Here is a 6,938-nt window from a genome sequence, read left to right as displayed (position 1 = left end):
CAAAGTCACTTCAGATAAAGAGAAGAAACAAACAAGCTATACTTGGAATCATGAAAATGCAACTCAGATGTCTTGATAAAGATAGTAGTACAGTTCCATAAGTGGAAGCTGTCAGGATATTACTGGTATATTGTAAGTTGGACAATGTGGTCATCAAATGCAAGCTCTACCTGTAGAAAAGCAAAGTAGCAATTTAATACCTGCAACAATGTACTTGGTGATGCAGGTGTAAGTGACAGGAAAACAGGCAATCAGTTTCAGGAAATGAAATCGATTAATCACGCAAAACTTCCCTATTTATCTAAGTTGTTTTTGGCTCTGTGGTGCTGACATGTGCACTTCACTCCTATCATTATCCCATCAGACAAAGTAAACAGCAGCTCGGTGATTCTCATTTGTACACACTTTCCAGAGCCTTCGATACCTGTTGTGACTTTCTCCAAAACCATTTACCCAAAAGGTTGGCACTTCCGGTTGGAAGTTAACAGCAGACTTCTGACTTCAGGAAGGTACAAGCCCAACTTTCATTTAGTGTATTCACAATGCAGGACACACAGTTTATCTCAAAGAGCTAAGTCTTTGTTGAAATTGAAATCCTTTGCTCTTCATGAAATCAGTGGCTTCAGCCAATGTAACCACCTTTGTATATACTAAAATTTAGGAAGACACTATTTGCTTGCAGTTCTACTTAAGTCACTACTTAAGTGATTACTTAACTACTGCCCATTCCTATGCACAATATTTTTGTCAGTGAGAAATATCCTTAATCAACAGCCTCACCTGAGGACTTGCTAGAAATACAGGTTCCTGGGAGCTACCCTGGACTGCCTGAATCAGAAACTCAAGCCTGGGACCCTGCAATGCGTGTTTTAACAAACCCTACAGGGGATTCTCATGCACATTCATGTATGAGAACTGCCATCTAAGATTTGGGTGAGAAGTCACTTCCTACATGCCTTGTGAGACTAAATGAGGTATGATTCTATAGGATGCCTGGGTTAATATGTTCCAGAAGGGTTTTTTCCCCCGAGTAGAATTCAGACTTTAAAAATTCTGCCTGTCACTGTGGTAAGCCACGTTCACATTTTATGGGTTTTCCCCTGAGCTTAGTTTGGTCCCCCAGTTACTGCTGCCTACTTGCCCTTTGATTTACCTTGAATTCAATTTGGGGGGAATCTTGGCCCCCTCAATTATTGCCAGAGAGGCCAGTGGAGCAGGAAAAAAAGGGGCACTAGGCCTTAATGCTCTTCAAGCCCCATTCAGTGAGCTGCATTAGGTACTACTGTCCATGAGCTCGCCAGGGGTTCCTTCTTCCTGACCAGTTTTTCTTTGGGGTTCCTTCTTCCTGACCAGTTTTTCTTTTGGGTCCCTTGAAGTGGGAAGCAGAGCCAACAAGAAAAGTAATTGCAACGGGCTGTCATAAAATGCATCCTCCTGTCTCCAGCAATTCCTATGTGGTTATCCCCTGAAGTTACTTTTATAGTCCCATGGATCTTCCTAATGAGAGAATGGTAGGAATATGAGAGAGGCAGAGACAGAGGCAGTTGGGAAGTAGTGACATGAACACACGAGGCTTTAAGCATGTGTTCCTATAAGTCAACATCAGCTTCTATGTCCCAGCCTTTCTGCCTATCCCTGCTCTTTGTCCTTTGCTTGGAGTTCTGCCTTCTCCTAATCACCTAGTTCTTTATTAGAACCTTCAAAGGAGTGAGGAGTTGGGGTACAAACTGGAATAACTTTGAGATGCTAAATTGTTTGTATCTCGCCTTCATCTTAGAAAGCCTGAGAGGTGTGTCTTTTCTGGATGGATTTTGCTGCATAGCAGACTTAGAGTTCACAGGGAACAGCTGGCTTGAGGGAGGAGTCTTAGTTTACAGTCTCCACCTGGCAGATTGACTCCTCCCCTCCTTACCACTCCACCCTGCCACCCCAGGTCCCAAACAGCTCGAGTCTTAAGTTAACCTCCAATTCAGCATAGCTCAGACAGTTGGGTATTTCAGACAGCAACTTTGTTTCCTTCTTTGTGGAAATCCCAAACCAAGATAGACATCTCTTCAGAATCTCCTTTTCTCTCTCAGAAAAAAGAGGAATAAAAAGAGCTCTGGCCTCTGATTCTTTTTGAGCAGGAATTTATGAAGGACAACTTTCTGGAAAGAAATCTAGTTTTCAGTGTCAGATGCTATGATTTTTTTATAAATGTGGCAAGTCTTGCTTTCAAAAGTTTGATGAGGCTCTAGAATTCCCATAACTCCCTCCCGACCTCATTCTGTATCACTTCTGAGTATGTGGCCGCTTGCAGCCTGTTCATGATCTGGTGCTGGGGGAATTCTGAGCTCATCTTTCTTCTGCTTTCTCCTTCCTTTAGTGTTGAGACCCATAAAATTGAATTGTGTTCACTAGTTTAATACTGAAATTCTCACAAAGGTAGAAGGACTGATTTCCACTTGTTACAAACTATTTCGTGTTAATACCTAAAAATGAATCTTACCAAATAGTTTAGGACAGAAAGGAGATCTAAATCTGTATTTTTTAAAAGTGTTAAAATTATGCTTTTAATTGTGAGCTATAGCATTCATCAATGAATATTTTAACCCATAATTGTAAAGTGCACACCTGTGTGATCACCATTTGGGGCCAACAAAGGGAACATTTCCCAATTATGGGAAGCTACCTCCACTCCAATTCTTTCGTGCCTCTTGTGGTAACCATTTCTTGTTTCTGTTATAGTTTTAATCCCTATGTACCTGCTCTTTTAAAAAAAAAGTATAGTTGATTTACAATTTCAGAGATTAAGACATGGTCTTTTTCAAAAAGGATTTAAAAAAATTTAATTTATAAAAATATTTATTTTATTGACATTTAGTTGATTTACAATGTTGTGCCAATCTCTGATGCACAGCCAAGTGACTCAGTTATATACATATATATATATTATTTTTTAAAAAGCATTTTTTTTCCCACTGTGGTTTATCACAGGATACTAGGTATAGTTCCCTGTGCTATACAGCAGGACCTGGTTTAGCCATTCTAAATGTGATTGTTTGCATCTACCAGCCTCCAACTCCCAGTCTGTCCCTTTCCCTCCCTGCCACCTTGGCAACCCCAAGTCTATTCCATGTGTGTACCTAAGCATCGGTTCTTAAGTGATGCTGGTTTTTGGCCCCATCTGAACAGGCCGTCCTCTGCCTGACGGTCTCACCGCTGGCCACTTTGCTGCCATATTCACACTAGTCTCAGTGTTCATAGGCTTCCAGGTGACCTTCCTTCTGTGATTTCACTTTTCTCTTTCTTACTCTTTTTTTTTTTTTTAAATGCTGACTGAATATTCTCCCTCCTCCTTCTGCCTATATTATTTCAGCTCGATGGTACAGGCTCTGCTCAAATGCCAACCTTTCTTGAGGACATCTCCCACTGGGAATTTTCTGACCTTCCAAATCTCTCGTGTAGGTAGCTCCTTCTCTCTGTCTTGTATTTTGTTGTTTGCTTGGATGTTGGTCTCTCTCTCCCTCTCCTTAGACTACAGTTTCCTTGTAGGTGTCTTTTCATTTGTTTTAGTAACTATTGCATCGTCTAGCGCTGTCATCGGCTTTCGAAGCATCCCGTCAATACTGGTTGAGTAAATGAAGTTAGTCATAAAGAAATTTGAAAAGTCTCTTTATTTTAATGGAGATGGAAATTACAATAGAAAATTCTATTCGTAGTATTACTGTCGATATTTTTTAACCTTGTGATTAGCAAAAAAGGCATATTCTATTTCTTTTTTTTTTTTTTAGGAATATATACATATATGTATTTAAAGGATCTGATAGTTCCTTGTTAAGCAAAATCAAAGTCTGACTACAGAATGACATGAAATATCTTAAGTTACAATCAACACAGGTTGCTTACCTAAAGACTTATACCTGTGTTAACATAAACAGCGTATCACCAGCATAAAAGCACACCCCAATTTGACTCTCTTAAGGTACAAGTTAAACATCTATCTGTTGAGTGGTATCATCTCCAGAAGTCTGTATATTGAGTTCAGGTGTGGATTCAAGATTTTCTTGGGTCTCTCTCAAGGGCTCTCCTTCCCTTCAATATTTCTCACTATTCCCATTTTCCTTCTACTTACATGGAATTGCCATTCTTAAATTTAAATTAACTAATAAATTTATTTGGCTGCACCAGGTCTTAGTTGTGGCATGTGCAGAATCTTCAGTCTTCATTTCGTCATGCTGGGTCTTTAGTTGTGGCATGCAAACTCTAGCTGCAGCGTGCAGGATCTAGTTCCCCGACCAGGGAAGGAACCTAGGGCCCCTGCATTGAGAATGCAGAGTCTTAGCCACCTGACCACCAAGGAAGCACCTGCCATTTTTAAATTTAACACCTCATTTTCATCACTTGCTCATGTCAGTTCCTTGAAATGTTATTGTCCATAAACCCTGACATGTATTTCCATAACAGAAGCAGAAGCTAAAACATGTGGACACCACACAATTTAATCCAATGGGTATTTAAAAAGTATAAAGTAAGAATTCAGTTGCCAATTTACTGGATATCACACATTATTAAATGTCTATTTCCATGATCTGAAACTGACTTCTCACCCAAGAAAAGGGATTCATTTCTATGCATTTATGTCTTTCTTTGATGAACACAGAAAAGTTTCCTCTTTGACAAAACTGTCCCAGGGCAAAAAACAAACGCTTTCCAAATTAGAGCACAAGTTCCTTAAATGTCAGTGTGTGGTAAAATAAAATATGGTAGCAGTCTTTTAAATTTCATAAAAGCTAGTTAAGATGGTTTTTGCCCTTTTGCAGATGGTCCATCTGAATTAGTTCTGTTATCAGTGTTATTTTCATCTTCTGAATCATCTTCATCATCACCGTCCAAGGCCTCGTCGGGAGCCGCCGTCCCCCGGTCCTGTGCTTCCGGCTGTACCTGAGAGCCGAAGAGCTCAGTCACCAGCTCCCTCATCTGAGCCACACCGGACAACAAGCTCTGGAAAGGGTCGGTGACGCCAGGCGCCTCACAAGGCACCCGCAGCTGCTGTCGCTGCCCTTCCAGTCCGATGTACTCGCCCAACAGCTCCATAGCGACCGCTACGCTTCAGGAGCGCGCCACTGTCGGCATATTCTATTTCTAACTTGAACTTTGTTGAGTATTATTGAGGTTCAACATATTTCATGTATTTATTACTATTGTTTCTCCTGTGAATTTGTGTTTCTGTCCTTTGCCAGTTTGGTGGTTTTGTTATTTTTTTTTTTTCTATAGATTTGTGGAGTCTCTGAATTATAGATATGATTACTTTCCTGGTTATGTATATTACCAGTATTTTTCTCACATGTGTAGGTGATCTTAATTCTGTCTGCAGTATCTTTTGGTAAACAAAGCATTTGGATTTTTTGTTTCAATCTGTCAATGTTGTCCTTTCCACAGTTGGTTTTAATAAGAAGAGAAATATGGAGGTAGAGGCCCCCTTTCTGAGGGATATTTATTTTATGGCTAAAAAGAGATTTTTAAGTAGGATGATGATGAATCTTCCCATATATTCAATTTTAGGGGTCCAAATTCTCATATACATGCTATAGGCACATAATAGTATGTCAAGATTAATATTTTTTATATTTCCTTAATTTTCTTCATCATTAGCTGACATTAGTATTCGTCACTTGGTTTTGTGATTCACTGAATGTTTTAAATGGTTAAATATTTCTGGGTGAATCAGTAAGAAATTCTTCAGAAGTAACCCCTTGAGGGTACCTATTGTGTCGAATTCCCTCTGATCCTTTGACTTCTAATCTAACCAAAGCTAATCAGTATTTACAGGAGAATATTGCCTATTTTTAGAGTCTAAAGTCCAGGATTCATGACTATACTCTGGTAGGACGGGTGTCCAACACTGACTTGGGCTTTAGTATGGACTAGTGTTAGTCTTTTCTTTCTTTCTTTTTTTTTTAAAAACAGTCAGAAATCATTATTCCCAGGACTCACTGGGAAAGATTCTGGTGGTGAGAAAGATTGAGGGCAGGAGGAGAAGGGGATGACAGAGGTTGAGATCGTTGGATGGAATCACCAACTCAAGGAACACGAGTTTGAGCAAAGTCCGGGAAATAGAGAAGGACAGGGAAGCCTGGCATGGTGCAGTTCATGGGGTTGCAGAGTGGGACATGACTTAGCGACTGAGCAAACAAAGTCAGCATAGTATCATGAAGATTTAAAAAAAAAATAGTATTGCTTTCAAGTATATGCTTTCAGCTTTTTCCCTGGTGGTAGACCAGGTCAGAACGAGTGCAGCAGTACTTGCTCTTACAGTTCTAGATCTTATGGCCTTGCATCAAGGCGATGTTCATCTTAACCACTGTGAGACTGCGGCCCTGAAAAGTGCAAATGGGAAAAACGACAGTCATCGAGCAATTCTAAAGTGTGATGAATTGTTTTGTCACAACTGTAGCACTCCCTCGGTGTTGCTAACAAACTTACTGCCCTGTTGTGACGGGTACAAATTGTATTTGCTCTCCTTTGAAGGCAATGCATCATTTGTGTGTTTCTGAAATCTGACCTGGAATGGTTCCTACTAGTTTTCCTTCGTGTTTATCTCGATTAAATGTTTAAACTCATATAAATTCTGGGCTTTAAACTCAGGATGGGTATCCTGGGATTCTTCTCCAGCAGTGAGGTCTATCTTACCTTGGCCTGAGAGTGGACCTAGTTTGTACCTGATTATCACTGGAGATCTTTTTTTTTTTTTTTTTTACTTTAGCAGCAGCCTGGAGGAGTGAGGAATACTGATCATAAGAGCATCAGTAATATTTTTATATTTTGAACCTAATAATAATACCAAACATTTACACAGTGCTTACTATTTACTAGTCTCTGTTCATTTAATCTTCACAACAACTCTATAGAGTTGGTACTACTGTTATCTCCATTTAGCAGATGGTGAGACTGAGGCT

General features: G+C 39.8%; 1 pseudogene; it reads right to left on the bottom strand.

Moving 5' to 3' along the window:
- Positions 1–4,776: 4,776 nt before the first annotated feature.
- On the bottom strand, positions 4,777–5,076 carry LOC138086939 (EKC/KEOPS complex subunit GON7 pseudogene; annotated as a pseudogene).
- Between the last annotated feature and the right edge of the window lie 1,862 nt (positions 5,077–6,938).

The sequence above is a fragment of the Capricornis sumatraensis genome, chromosome 10 (genome assembly GCF_032405125.1).
Source record: "Capricornis sumatraensis isolate serow.1 chromosome 10, serow.2, whole genome shotgun sequence".
NCBI classification, from domain to species: domain Eukaryota; kingdom Metazoa; phylum Chordata; class Mammalia; order Artiodactyla; family Bovidae; genus Capricornis; species Capricornis sumatraensis.
This window is presented reverse-complemented; position numbering and strand designations above follow the sequence as displayed.